At 38.5% G+C, this 13,754-nt stretch overlaps 1 long non-coding RNA gene across 1 annotated transcript; it reads right to left on the reverse strand.

Annotated features, from left to right (window-relative positions):
- Positions 1-554: 554 nt before the first annotated feature.
- LOC147364668 (uncharacterized) lies at positions 555-10,816 on the reverse strand. Its single transcript, XR_015134861.1, has 3 exons — positions 10,692-10,816; positions 1,637-1,783; positions 555-1,539 (listed from the first exon to the last, which is right to left on the reverse strand). It is a non-coding gene; the product is annotated as an uncharacterized LOC147364668 (long non-coding RNA).
- Between the last annotated feature and the right edge of the window lie 2,938 nt (positions 10,817-13,754).

Here is a 13,754-nt window from a genome sequence, read left to right on the forward strand (position 1 = left end):
CCTCCTCCTCCTTCTGGTCATCATTTCATTGCAAACTTTGACTAGCTTGTGAAAATGCACTTGGCACTGCCTTTCCTCATGCCGGTGCTCCCTGCTGCTGCTTTCCTACTGTAAGAGGCTGGAGTTACCTAGAAGTGTGCAGACTTAGCATCCATGAAACAACTCTTCCCAATGGTAAAGTTTTCTCCCATTCTTCAAAGTGTAAGGAGTCATGAGCTAATTTCATAAGACCCCTTAGAAGATCCACTGGATAGAGATCAGGTGACCAGTAACAAATCCCAACTTAATTTTGTATCCTTGGATAGTTTTCTCATTTTTCTATGTTATTTCTTTACTCCTGTTTCCTGGAATCATTTTCCAAATAAAACACCTATGTGCCTAACTTTCCCTCTATCATAGCTTTCACGGACTTCAGATAAGACACTGAGCAATGGGCACATAGAGAGTTTTCATTAAATATAATTGTCTCATGCCTTATAATATGATAAATACTCTGAGAGTAGTTTCTAAGTTTTTTATTTCACCAAAATGCATTTTTTTAATGTACAGGACTACAAAGTATCACCAACTTTTAAAAATAGGTATGGATATTTAAAAACAAAACAAATAACATACTAGGCTCTAAAATTTTGCATATACCTGAATCTAAGAAATCCCTACCTGCTGGGGTATGACTTTGGCAAGTTGTTAACATCCCCAAATCTCAGTTTTCTCATCTATAAAATGGGTATAATAACAGCATACCAGTGACACAATAGATAATGAAGTGCATTAGATATCTCTTGTTGCATAACATGTTCACCCCAAAGTAAGTGGCTTAAACTATTAACCACTTCATATCCTCGGGATTCTGCAGTCTGGGCAGGGATCAGCAGAATAGTTCCTTTGGGACTCCCTGTCTTGGGATCATTCATGAATTTATCATCCAGGAGCTTCACTAGATCCAGGTGGTTCAGGATGGCCACCCTCACATATCTGATGGTTAGCTGGGCTGCTTTGATCTGTCTTCTCCTTATGGCCTCTTTGGAGGACACTTAAATTTTCTTACATTGAGGTAAAAACAACATTCCAACTGGGAAACAGTGGAATCTATAAAAACACCTTGAGGCTGAGGCTAGGAGGTAATAAAAATGTTATTTGTGCCACTTGCTATTGGTCACAGCAAATAACAGAACTTGGAAGGAAAAGGAATAAACTCCACGTTTGCATGAGACAAGTAAAAAAAAATATGTGGCCCTTTTTTAAGGCAGCCACCATAGGAGTGGCATATGTGAATAGTGCTGACTGAAAATATATGGTCCAATGTGAAAGTTATGAGGTAAGTTTTATCTGGGGCAAAATAAAGACTATAGCCCAAGAGACAACATTTAAGATGGTTCTGAGAAAGTGGGGGTGGGGGGGGAAAGGCCAGTATACATGTGATTTTGGTTAAGGGGGAGTAAATGCAAGCCCGTATTTTTCACAGGTTTCTGCTAGTCTCATGAAGGTTACTTCTAGTCAGGAGAAGCAGACTTCACCATGAAGGATTTCAGTGCATTTCTAGATATGAGAAGATACAAAAATCAAGCTCGTAAAATCTCCTGAAAATATCTATTTGAAGACCTGTTCTTTCAGTTTTTTCCAGGGCGCAAAGTACCTCATCACATCTCCACTGTGAACTCGTTTCAGGTGGTGGTGTAGGTCAGCAGTTGCAGCAGTTCATTATTTAACCCTTCTACCAGTAGATGACAAGTCCAATTTGTAGTGATAATAGGTAAGAACAGTGTCTGGCACGTAGTCTCTACTAATTAAAAAACAAAACCATTTCACTATAGTTCAGTTCCTTTATAATTATTTTACAAAAGAACAATTAATTTTTCTTAAAAATGTGTGAATTTCGTTATCTGAAAATAAAGAATAATTCTTTATATTTAATCAATTTAGCTTAAAAAAGCATACTTTTTTATCTCACTTCACATAAAGTATTAAGTACATATTTATATGCATATGTACACATGTGCATGCTCATACACACACACACACAAATAAAAGTAAGCCTAGTGCCAGTATCAGCAGCACCAGTTTAGTAATTACTAGTCAAAAGTATCAGTTTTCCTTTTAAAATTCAGCCATAAGGAGTCCAGCTGACCTACTTTTGCAAAGAAACTCTTATCACAACATGACCATCCCAGGATTTCCATAAAATTTTCTGCCTCATCAGACCTAGAGAAGCCAAATACAAGGAGAGTACATCTATTCTATTTGGGAATTGAAACAAATTGCAGGGTTGGAATTATGTAGTTTCTTATTCCACAAATGTTCCTAAGCTTCACGTGTGAGTTCAGGCATTAACATAGTGCTACTAATGAGCACAAGATCCATATGAAACATTTTCCTCAGAACACATGGCCAAGTGTCAAGTTCTTGTGACTTCCTAGCACTTTCCTCGATGTAAAAACAACATTTTCCTTTGGGGGGTTTCAATATTATATGAATCAATCAGGTGTGTGAAGACTTTTAACACATTTTATTATTCATGAAGTGCTTATATAAAAGTCTAAGCTATTTTTACTCTGCAAAAATAATACACTCCATGCCCAGCCAGAAGCTGCTGACTGCACAAACTCTTGACATGAGACTTTGATTGACCAGGGAATGTTGGTTCACCAACGCCTTTGGTGGGCATTTGATGCCATCACTTGGTTTGCTGACCTTCATACTTCATCTATGTGTGCCCAAGTGCCTGACCACTTATTCTGTAGATCTGACCTCCAGCCCAGATAACCTATTGTATCCGCTAACTTCCCTTCCCCTCCCTGACTTTTCCGCTCCCACCATGTGACCCTTCCGTTGTTGAACTATGATGAAAGGATTCAAGTGACTGTGCAATCAGGGCAGTTGACCTTGTACTTATCTATTAATATCTATTTTAGGTGACTAGGATCAACTATACAAAGATTGTCTCTAAACAACAATGAAAGTCCACCAGACACTCTAATTCATATCCTAACATGCACATTGTGATCTTGGTAGGATGCAGCTAAAAGCTTCGTTAACATGAAGATATCACCTTTCAATTATTTATGATCAGAATTTTTCCAGGACATTTGTACCTGCCTTCCAGAATTGACATAAAGCCGATAGTGTATAAATGCCAAATTTTGTGCACCTAAGAGTCAGACATGAATGAACAACTAAGCACAGCACAGCACAACACTGCACCTAGGTCTTGCAAAAGAAAATGAAAAAGCCATATGACTCTAACTCCAAATCAGTACAGTATTTTTGAAGGCACTCTGCACTTTCTACTCTAAGTGGTTACTTAGCAGAATTAGCTTATTCAAAAAGTTGAACTCTGTGAAAACGGTTTAGAATTCCTATAGTTTTCAATGATTCTTATTTTACCTGGTATATATTTTCATGGAAATCAAATAGATCAGATTTTTCTGAGTATAATTTATACTGGTAAGGAAATTTTTTAATATGTAAGGAATACCTATCAAATAATACCTATTCTATTGTCGTTACAAAGTACAACTGAAGGAAGAAATGAAAGAGCTAGCAATTATTATCTAAACACCCGGATTAAGAAATCTAGCTATTTACAAATTATTCTTAGTTACCAATAGGTTCAGTCTTAAATGGACTTTAGTTATTGAAAGCAAATTTATTTAACAGCTTTGTATTATTTTCAAAGCATCATCATCAAGGAAAAGCACATAGTCTTATGTAAAAAAAGGTGAACAAATGTAAATGCAGATGAATAGCAAAGGATTAAAAAGCAAATTCAGCAATTCACCAAGTAGGAATTTCTGTTTAAAAACCCTTGAGCAATGTCACTTATGTAAATGTTTTTGCAGCAGCAGGTGGCTTAAATTTGAGAAAGAAGAAAAGCAATATAAGAATATTTGCATTGTTTTTGAGAAAATTTGATTCCGTCACTGGGCTTGCTCAGGAATAAAATGTTTTCTTCTAAATATCAAAGTTGTTAAAGGAAAAGAAAGGATTATTGCAGGATAAGTGGAAACAAAAAGTAAAATTCCACTATAGGAATTAAGGTTAAACTAGAGGCAGATGTCTATAGAATGGAAAAGAAAAGACAGAAGTGAATCATGAGTTGGGTAGGAGAAAAAGAAAGCAACATGAAAGAAATTATGCAGAAGAAATAAAAATCAGGGAAAAATGAGTCTGGAAAACTATGTTGCAAACGTAAGAAAACCTTACAAATAGTGATGATAATTAAACAGTGAGGTATTCGTCAAAGCAGCATTGCAGCCCTCTGAAACAAGCCAAGAGGAAGATTACAGATAAATCAAGACAGTTCTTGAAGAACCATTACCACATTTCCAATGAGCTGCAGTTGGAGGCCAAAATTTAACTCACCCCTGAGTACTTCTGTAATTGGATTTGGAATATTTGCAGTGATAAATAGTCTAGTAAAAATATTGATTGGAAGAACAGTGCAAAATGGAAAGATCTAGGAATGTCACTATGACCAAAACCTGGGGCTTAAATTCCAGCTCCAGCTCTTAATAGCAATGTGACCCTGAGCAAATTATTTCAATGCTATGCACCTCAATTTCTTTATCTGTGAAGTGACATTTTAACTGTCTCATTCTGTTGTGAGTAAAATTATTAAGTCTAATAAATTGTAATAATTAAAGATGCCCTATCTAGGCACTGCTTGGAGGAGAAATACTTATTCTTGAGTGACTATAATATCCCTTTAAATCAGTACTGTAGTGTCCATCTCCTCTTCCTTTTTGTTTCTTAAAATTAGGAAAGCTTAAATAAAAGTTATGAAAATGACTGAATCTAATATGACTAACATCATTAGAGTATTTAAATTTGTAGAATGATAATTTTATTATAGAATTTAAGAATTTTAGGAATGATAGGCAAGAAACTACTTAAGTTTATTCCTTTTATAGCTTAGCCTCTAATACAGCAATTAGGTATTTTATTTTCTCTGTTTTATGCAGTATTCCTAAAAGACAAGTGAGCAATAAAAATTCTATTAAAGTGTTGCATAATTAATTTTTGAAGGTTATAGTCCCATTCACCACTGTAAAACTTTTAGAATCATAGCAACGTAAATTAATTACAAAAAGGCATGTGTTTTTCAAATTCATATACCAGATGTTAACCTTATAGAGAATTTCTTAGAGCTTTTCTTTTTATTCATCAATATAGAATCATCAAACAGCCCAGAGATTTTCCTCCAAGAGAATGTACCTTTGTTTATTTATTCACCGCCCACTCTCCAATGCTTACAGTGGAGCCAATAAGAACCATTAACTTTAGAACTACTTACACACCATTTATTCATCCATAATGGAATTTTGGTGATTCAGGAAAGGCTCATGTAAAGATTATTAGGATGTGATATGATCAGATCTATTTTCTGCATTGTAACTGGTAGGTAGTCTTTCAGGATTAATCAGACTGGAACAAAAATGGGTAAAAAGCAGCCAGAAAGTAGTTGACACAATAATCAAGGAGTGAGGGAGACTAAATTATGAGATCATTCACAGCATAAGCAGCATACTACTCAGCCTTGTATTCTTTTATAAACATTCAGTATAACAGTTCTTTAATATGTAGGAAAAGACTGAACTAGGATTACTTGAGTAGGATTGGTAGGAGATTTAAAAAATCGTAGAAAGCTTGCCAGCAGCATCTGAAAAATAACTGGCTATAGAGATTCATTGGAGAAGGCAGTGGCACCCCACTCCAGTATTCTTGCCTGGAAAATCCCATGGATGGAGGAGCCTGGTAGGCTGAAGTCCATGGGGTTGCTAAGAGTCAGACACGACTGAGCGAATTCACTTTCACTTTTCACTTTCATTCATTGGAGAAGGAAATGGCAACCCACTCCAGTGTTCTTGCCTGGAGAATCCTAGGGACGGGGGAGCCTGGTAGGCTGCCGTCTATAGGGTCGCACAGAGTCGGATACAATTGAATCGACTTAGCAGCAGCAGCAGCAGCAGCAGTACAGACTCATCAAATGGGAAAGACAGAACTATGAAGGTTCAGGGCTAGGAGAATCAAGTTAATTAAGAAACAGATTAAGAAGGCACAGTGGTAAAGAATCTGCCTGCTAGTTCAGGAGATGCAAGAGATGCGGGTTCAATCCCTGGTCAAGAAGATCCCCTGAAGGAGGAAATGGCAACTCACTCCATTATTCTTGCCTGGAAAATCCCATGGACAGAGGAGCCTGGCAGGCTACATTCCATGGGGTTGCATAGAGTCAGACACGACTGAGCAACTGAGCAGGCAGGCAGATTAAGAAAAAAAGTAGAAGTTTGGGGTTGGAGGATAACTATTTTTACAGGTTGAATTTGTCCACTCGTAGGCATATACCTGGGCTTCCCAGATGGCTCAGCTGGTAAAGAATCCACCTGCAATGCCAGAGACCCCAGTTTGTTTCCTAAGTTGGGAGGATTCCCTGGAGAATGCATAGGCTACCCATTCCAGTATTTTGGGGTTTCCCTGGTGACTCAGATGGTAAAGAAAACTATAATTCAAAAGATGCATTCATCCCTATGATCACAGTGGCACTATTCACAACAGCCAAAACATGGAAGCAACCTAAGTGTTTATCAACAGATGAATGCATAAAGAAAGTGTGGTACGTATACAATGGAATACTACTCAGCCATAAAAAATAATGCCATTTACAAGTTGAATGTGAGGTACTGTCAAGACATTGGGCAAAAGTGCCCTTTGGAAAAAGTCGGAAAAAGTTAAGACTGCAGAAATGTCCTTACAAAGTTAATTTATCTGGCACTAGTGACTTAAGGCAATGGCACCCCACTCCAGTACTCTTGCCTGGAAAATCCCATGGACAGAGGAGCCTGGTAGGCTGCAGTCCATGGGGTCACTAAGAGTCGGACACGACTGAGCGACTTCACTTTCACTTTTCACTTTCATGCATTGGAGAAGGAAATGGCAACCCACTCCAGTGTTCTTGCCTGGAGAACCCCAGGGACAGGGGAGCCTGGTAGGCTGCCGTCTATGGGCTCATACAGAGTCGGACACGACTGAAGTGACTTAGCATAGCATAGTGACTTAAACTCCTTTAATATGACTCAGTGCTCTTAAACAATCTCCTCACCTGTCTTGGGATTAATTTCCATGTCATTATGATTTGTTTCAGATTACCAGTTCCTAGCAGAAATTGAAGGAAAATGGGAACTTAGTCTAAAATGATATAATGTGGACAGCCTCAAAACACATAATTTTTTCCCTGTATGTTTTCTTCTTGAACCTTGTCCAAAGCGTAGACATGACTTTTTCAGTTTAACACTATCACTGTCTCACTCAAATATAAAATACTTTATCTGGCCAAAACAAATGCTTTTTTCAATATAACGTGTATATAATACTTATGTCTATTTCTATAAATACTGCTTGCATTATTTTAGCTTTATTGAGATATAATTAACAAAATTGTAAGATATTTTATTTTATTTTTTTGGCTCCAAAATCACTGTAGATAGTGACTGCAGCCACAAAATTAAAAAAACAGACACTTGCTCCTTGGAAGAAAAGCTATGGCAAACCTAGACAGCATATTAAAAAGCAGAGACATCACTTTGCAGACATAGGTCATATAGTCAAAACTATGGTTTTTCCAGCAGTTATGTACAGATGTGAGAGTTGGACCATAAAGAAGGCTGAGCAGCAAAGAACTGATGCTTTTGAATTGTGGTGCTGGAGAAGACTGACTCTTGAAAGTCCCTTGGACAGCAAGGAGGTCAAATCAGTTAATCCTAAAGGAAATCAACCCTGAATATTCATTGGAAGGACTGATGCTGAAGCTGAAACTCCAATACTTTGGCCACAGATGAGAAGAGCTGACTCATTGGGAAAGACCCTGATGCTGGGAAAGATTGAAGGCGAGAAGAGAAGAGGGTGACAAAAGATGAGACGGTTGGATGGCATCACCGATTTAATGAACATGAGCTTGAGCAAAGTCCAGGAGATAGTGAAGGACAGAGAGGGCTGTCATGCTGCAATTCGTGGGTGGTAAAAAGTCAGACATGACTTAGTGACTGAACAACAACAAGATATTTGAAGTGTCTATTATGGTGATTTGTTACACATATATATTATGAAAGGATTCCCACCATGTAGTTAATTAACATACACATCACCTCTATACTTGTCTTGGTTACTGTTGATGAGAACACTCAGTTCTATTCTCTTAGTATATTTCAATTATATTATACAATACAGTGTTACCAATTACAGTCACCATATTTTACATTAGTTCCTCAGGCCTTATTCATCTTATAGCTAAAAATGTATAACCTTTCACCAACCTCTCTCTATTTCCTTCACTCCTTGCTGCTGCTGCTGCTAAGTCGCTTCAGTCGTGTCCGAGCCTGGCAATTACTTCTTCATTCTCTAAGTTTGACTTTTTTTGTTTGTTTCTGAGAATCCACACATAAGTGATACTATACATATTCTTTCTTCTTGCCAAATTACTGTATATTAGCTACATCCGACTGTGAAAGACTACGGCTTCTGTCTGGCAACTTTCATATAGTTACAGGCACTAGGTGCCAGTAACTCCATTTGCCTTTTTAAGTCTAGTGTTGGTAAAGGCCGCTTGCTGTGATAGTCCTATGCTATCAATACCCCTTCTTTAAGTAGGTTCACCTCTCCTTACATTATTTGTTTTGAATATGCCATTACTTTCCTGTTGGCACACAGAGAGTAACTGAATGCATTAAATGAAGTTACAAGTGTCAAGTGCCTGGCACAAATTAAGTTCTACGAAAAGAGTTAGCTATCATTAATATCCCTAGATATTTGAAGTACTTCTACAAAATAATTACAGGTGATAAGAAATAAGTTCTAAATGCTTAACATCAGATCAGATCAGATCAGTCGCTCAGTCGTGTCCGACTCTTTGCGACCCCGTGAATCACAGCATGCCAGGCCTCCCTGTTCATCACCAACTCCTGGAGTTCACCCAGACTCACGTCCATCAAGTCAATGATGCCATCCAGCCATCTCATCCTCTGTCGTCCTCTTCTCCTCTTGGCCCCAATCTCTCCCAGCATCAGAGTCTTTTCCAATGAGTCAACTCTTTGCATGAGGTGGCCAAAGTACTGGAGTTTCAGCTTTAGCATCATTCCTTCCAAAGAAATCCCAGGGCTGATCTCCTTCAGAATGGACTGGTTGGATCTCCTTGCAGTCCAAGGGACTCTCAAGAGTCTTCTCCAACACCACAGTTCAAAAGCATCAGTTCTTCAGCACTCAGCCTTCTTCACAGTCCAACTCTCACATCCATACATGACCACTGGAAAAACCATAGCCTTGACTAGACAGACCTTTGTTGGCAAAGTAATGTCTCTGCTTTTCAATATGCCATCTAGGTTGGTCATAACTTTCCTTCCAAGGAGCAAGAGTCTTTTAATTTCATGGCTGCAGTCACCATCTGCAGTGATTTTGGAGCCCAGAAAAATAAAGTCTGACACTGTTTCCACTGTTTCCCCATCTATTTCCCATGAAGTGATGGGACCGGATGCCATGATCTTCGTTTTCTGAATGTTGAGCTTTAAGCCAACTTTTTCACTCTCCACTTTCACTTTTATCAAGAGGCTTTTGAGTTCCTCTTCACTTTCTGCCGTAAGGGTGGTGTCATCTGCATATCTGAGGTTATTGATATTTCTCCCGGCAATCTTGATTCCAGCTTGTGCTTCTTCCAGTCCAGCGTTTCTCATCATGTACTCTGCATATAAGTTAAATAAACAGGGTGACAATATACAGCCTTGACAAACTCCTTGTCCTATTTGGAACCAGTCTGTTGTTCCGTGTCCAGTTCTAACTGTTGCTTCCTGACCTGCATACAAATTTCTCAAGAGGCAGATCAGGTGGTCTGGTATTCCCATCTCTTTCAGAATTTTCCACAGTTGATTGTGATCCACACAGTCAAAGGCTTTGGCATAGTCAATAAAGCAGAAATAGATGTTTTTCTGGAACTCTCTTGCTTTTTCCATGATCCAGTGGATGTTGGCAATTTGGTCTCTGGTTTCTCTGCCTTTTCTAAAACCAGCTTGAACATCAGGAAGTTCATGGTTCACATATTCCTGAAGCCTGGCTTGGAGAATTTTGAGCATTACTTTACTAAGTGTGTGAGATGAGTGCAATTGTGCAGTAGTTTGAGCATTCTTTGGCCTTGCCTTTCTTTGGTATTGGAATGAAAACTGACCTTTTTCAGTAACATAAAATGACTAACTTAATACCATAACTATATGAGGTCGCTTCTTTTATTATTCTTTAGTAAAGAGTAAACTGTGTAATAGAGACTAAGTAATCTGCCAAAGAATGTACCTCTAGTAAGCAGCAAAACCAGAATTTAACCTGCCCGTCAGGCTCCAAAGTATTTGTTCCTAACACCGCCTATCTTGTCTCATGTAAGCCCTTAACCGAGACAGACGTTTTACCGAGATCCCATGCTAGTTACTGCAAGCCCCTCCCCCTTGTCTTTCACCATCACTTTCCCAGGGGTCAAGCCCAGCAGATTCCCCAGTGATTCCCATGGAGTGAAAGTTAGCAGGGACCCCCAAAAAGTGACCCACAACACTGAAGAAGACCACCCTGGGCTCTCTTTTCCCACTGGAGAAACTGTAAGCTCAAGGGAGACCTCTCATCACTGAGTTATGCCAGCGCTGTCGGTGTGTAGCTGCTCCTCTTACCCTTATCGTGGCATCCACCTTGGTATCTGTAGTTCAGAGGGTGCTTCAGAATCACCCTGTGTTCTAGGATTCTTTCAGTGGTGTCTGTCCATGAACAGTGGTTGTTGGTTGTTCTTCTTGTAAGGAGAGCAAATTCAGAAATGACTCATATCGGCATTTTAGAGCTGCTGAAACTGTAGATAATCATTAGTGAAACGCGTTTCACCTGTAACCTGTTGTCACTAATCAAGGTCGTTTTAATTGTAGCTACAAAAGACTTGCCTGTCTTCCAAGCAGCACATAACCTAAATAATATTTGCTGAGTTGTTTTCCAGTAACTTGGAGTCAGCTGTGTCTAGTTTGAGCCACAGAAACTAGACAGAGCTGATTATAATAGTTACACAATTGTCTCTCCCTTTTCCAACACATTTACACACGTTTCCCCCACCTCAAACCACGCTGATTCTTTATTCTTTATCCCCAAAATACCCCTGAGCCCCTTGCCTTCAGGGAGGTGGATTTGAGAGTTATTCTCCAGTGTTCTTGCTGAACTGGTTTTGGAGTCAACCCAATCTTTGCTGTAAACCTCAGTGTCCCAGCATTTGGCTTGCTGTGCATTGGGCAAAATGAGCCTAGTTTGTTAACAATATTACTCTCCCCTGAGACTGTCGTTTTGAAGTCTATTTTCATTCTGATATGTCGTTAGTTCAATATAACTCTGTTCCTCTCTTCACTTATCTACACACACATACGTATACAAATCTATCTTGTTTCCATTCACCCTCGTAGTTGATTTTTGTGCTGATATAAAATTTCTTGACCAAATGGTAGGCTATCTTGCCTCCTAAAATATCAGTTCACATGAAAGTTCATAGGTATGCACAGTGCACCAAGAATGAAAGCAAAATTAAGAACTTAAATGTTCATTAGTAGTACAACTTGAATATAACAAAAAATCATATATTCTTAAATGATGCTAGTAAAGAGAAAAAGTGATAGTTACTGAGTTAAATCAAGCATCTGAGAAAAAAAGTATTAGGAAAAAAGATCTCCAAATATTGAGCATATCTTGTCATTTCAAATTACAATAACATAATTAGAGACATAACCTTAAATCTCAATCCTATGTAATATCTGTTTTGAAATAAGGATATCTTTTAATTTTTATTGGATTTAGTTTAAATGAGATATAATTATAAAGTAACAATATATTGTACATATTCTGCATGTTATTAACTTTAAAATATATTTGTCTTATTTCCTATGTTTACTTGTACTATATTCATGTCTCCTAATAATAGTACTATTTGTTTTTCTCATGAGGAAAGAATTTGACATTTTGGATATTAGGAAATACTTGCTCTAATGAAATAATACTTCTCTAAAATAGAATTAATTTTATTTATCTTACTTTAATATTCAATGCATATAAAATATAACATAATCTTTCATGAAAATTAATGTATATTAAAGACCTTCTATGAGCCAGATATTTTGCTGGTTACTGTGATTAGAAAAAATGAGATTTAGAATCTGCTTCACAAAGTTTAACACCTAGTAGGAGAAATTCTGGAGAAGGCAATGGCACCTTACTCCAGTACTCTTGCCTGGAAAATCCCATGGATGGAGAAGCCTGGAAGGCTGCAGTCCATGGGGTCGCTGAGGGTCAGACACGACTGAGTGACTTCACTTTCCCTTTTCAGTTTCATGCATTGGAGAAGGAAATGGCAACCCACTCCAGTGCTCTTGCCTGGAGAATCCCAGGGACGGGGGAGCCTTGTGGGCTGCCGTCTATGGGGTCACACAGAGTCGGACACGACTGCAGTGACTTAGCAGGAGAAATTCAATATAAGAATAAAACATTTCAATAAAGGAAGAATGAGACATCCTGAGGGACCCCCACCAGACAGAGACATGAATAGTGATTAAAATTATCCTAGAAAGTTAAAAGAAGAATTAATCATTTGAGCTGTGTTTTTAAAAGATTTGAAGAATGGGAAAGCATGAGAATGAAGAGAGAAGCATTTCTAGTGTAAAGAACTGCTTAACCTCAAGGACGGTGACAAAGAAATGAAAGACATGTGCAGCCTCACCAAGCTCACCTTCCTCTAGGGCATGATGCATACCAAGCATGACAGAGGAGAGCAATCCATGAACAGCAAGGTGGTGATGACTGTGTAGGGTCTTGAATGCTAGCCAAGGAGTTTAGATTTCTTTGTTGAAAAGCCAAGTGTTTCTGCTTTAGAAAATTTTTAATGTCATTAGCGTGTGGAATACATTGAGGGTAGAGGAGAATAATGGCAGAGAGACCAGTTTAAAACACCCGTGGTGGATTCATGTCAATGTGTGGCAAAACCAATACAATATTGTAAACTAAAAAAAAAAAAAAATCCAATCGTCAATGTAGGGAGCAATAACCACTTGAATTCTTATAATGTCTTTGTGAATGTGAAGTTGGAGAAATATGTAAGAAACATTTGGTATGTCCAGTTCAAAATCCATAGAAACTACATGGAATAGACTAGCAATATTCCCTCTCAATAAAGCGTTTAACTAGGTGACTTTCTACTTTTCATGAGGGATTGGGGGCAGGAGGAGAAGGGGAAGACAGAGGATGAGATGGCTGGATGGCATCACTGACTCAATGGATGTGAGTCTGAGTGAACTCCAGGAGCTGGTGAGGGACAGGGAGGCCTGGTGTGCTGCGATTCATGGAGTCGCAAAGAGTTGGACACGACTGAGCAACTGATCTGATCTGATCTGATGAGTAAATAGTTTGTATTTACTAAGGCACGAGAAAACAAAATCTGGATAAGAAACAGAGAGCAAGAGTTTTAGGAACAAAGAACAGGTTTAATTAAGTAAAGGGGCAGTTATTACAAAGAAGAATTGTGATGGAATTTACCTGACAAGTGAAGAGCTCCCTTCAAAGAAAGGAAGACTACCCTGTAGGCAAGGCTGCCTTTGTATTTGTAGACACTGACTAGCCCTTAGGCCTTGAGAGCACAGCCCCTGGAAAGTTGCCCCTCAGGTGCCCTATACTTCTGTAGGACTGACCTTTCATCTGTTGACAGCCATAGTGAC

This window comes from Bos grunniens, chromosome 10, assembly GCF_055505025.1.
Source record: "Bos grunniens cultivar Pamir isolate PY7600 chromosome 10, Bosgru_T2T1.0, whole genome shotgun sequence".
NCBI classification, from domain to species: domain Eukaryota; kingdom Metazoa; phylum Chordata; class Mammalia; order Artiodactyla; family Bovidae; genus Bos; species Bos grunniens.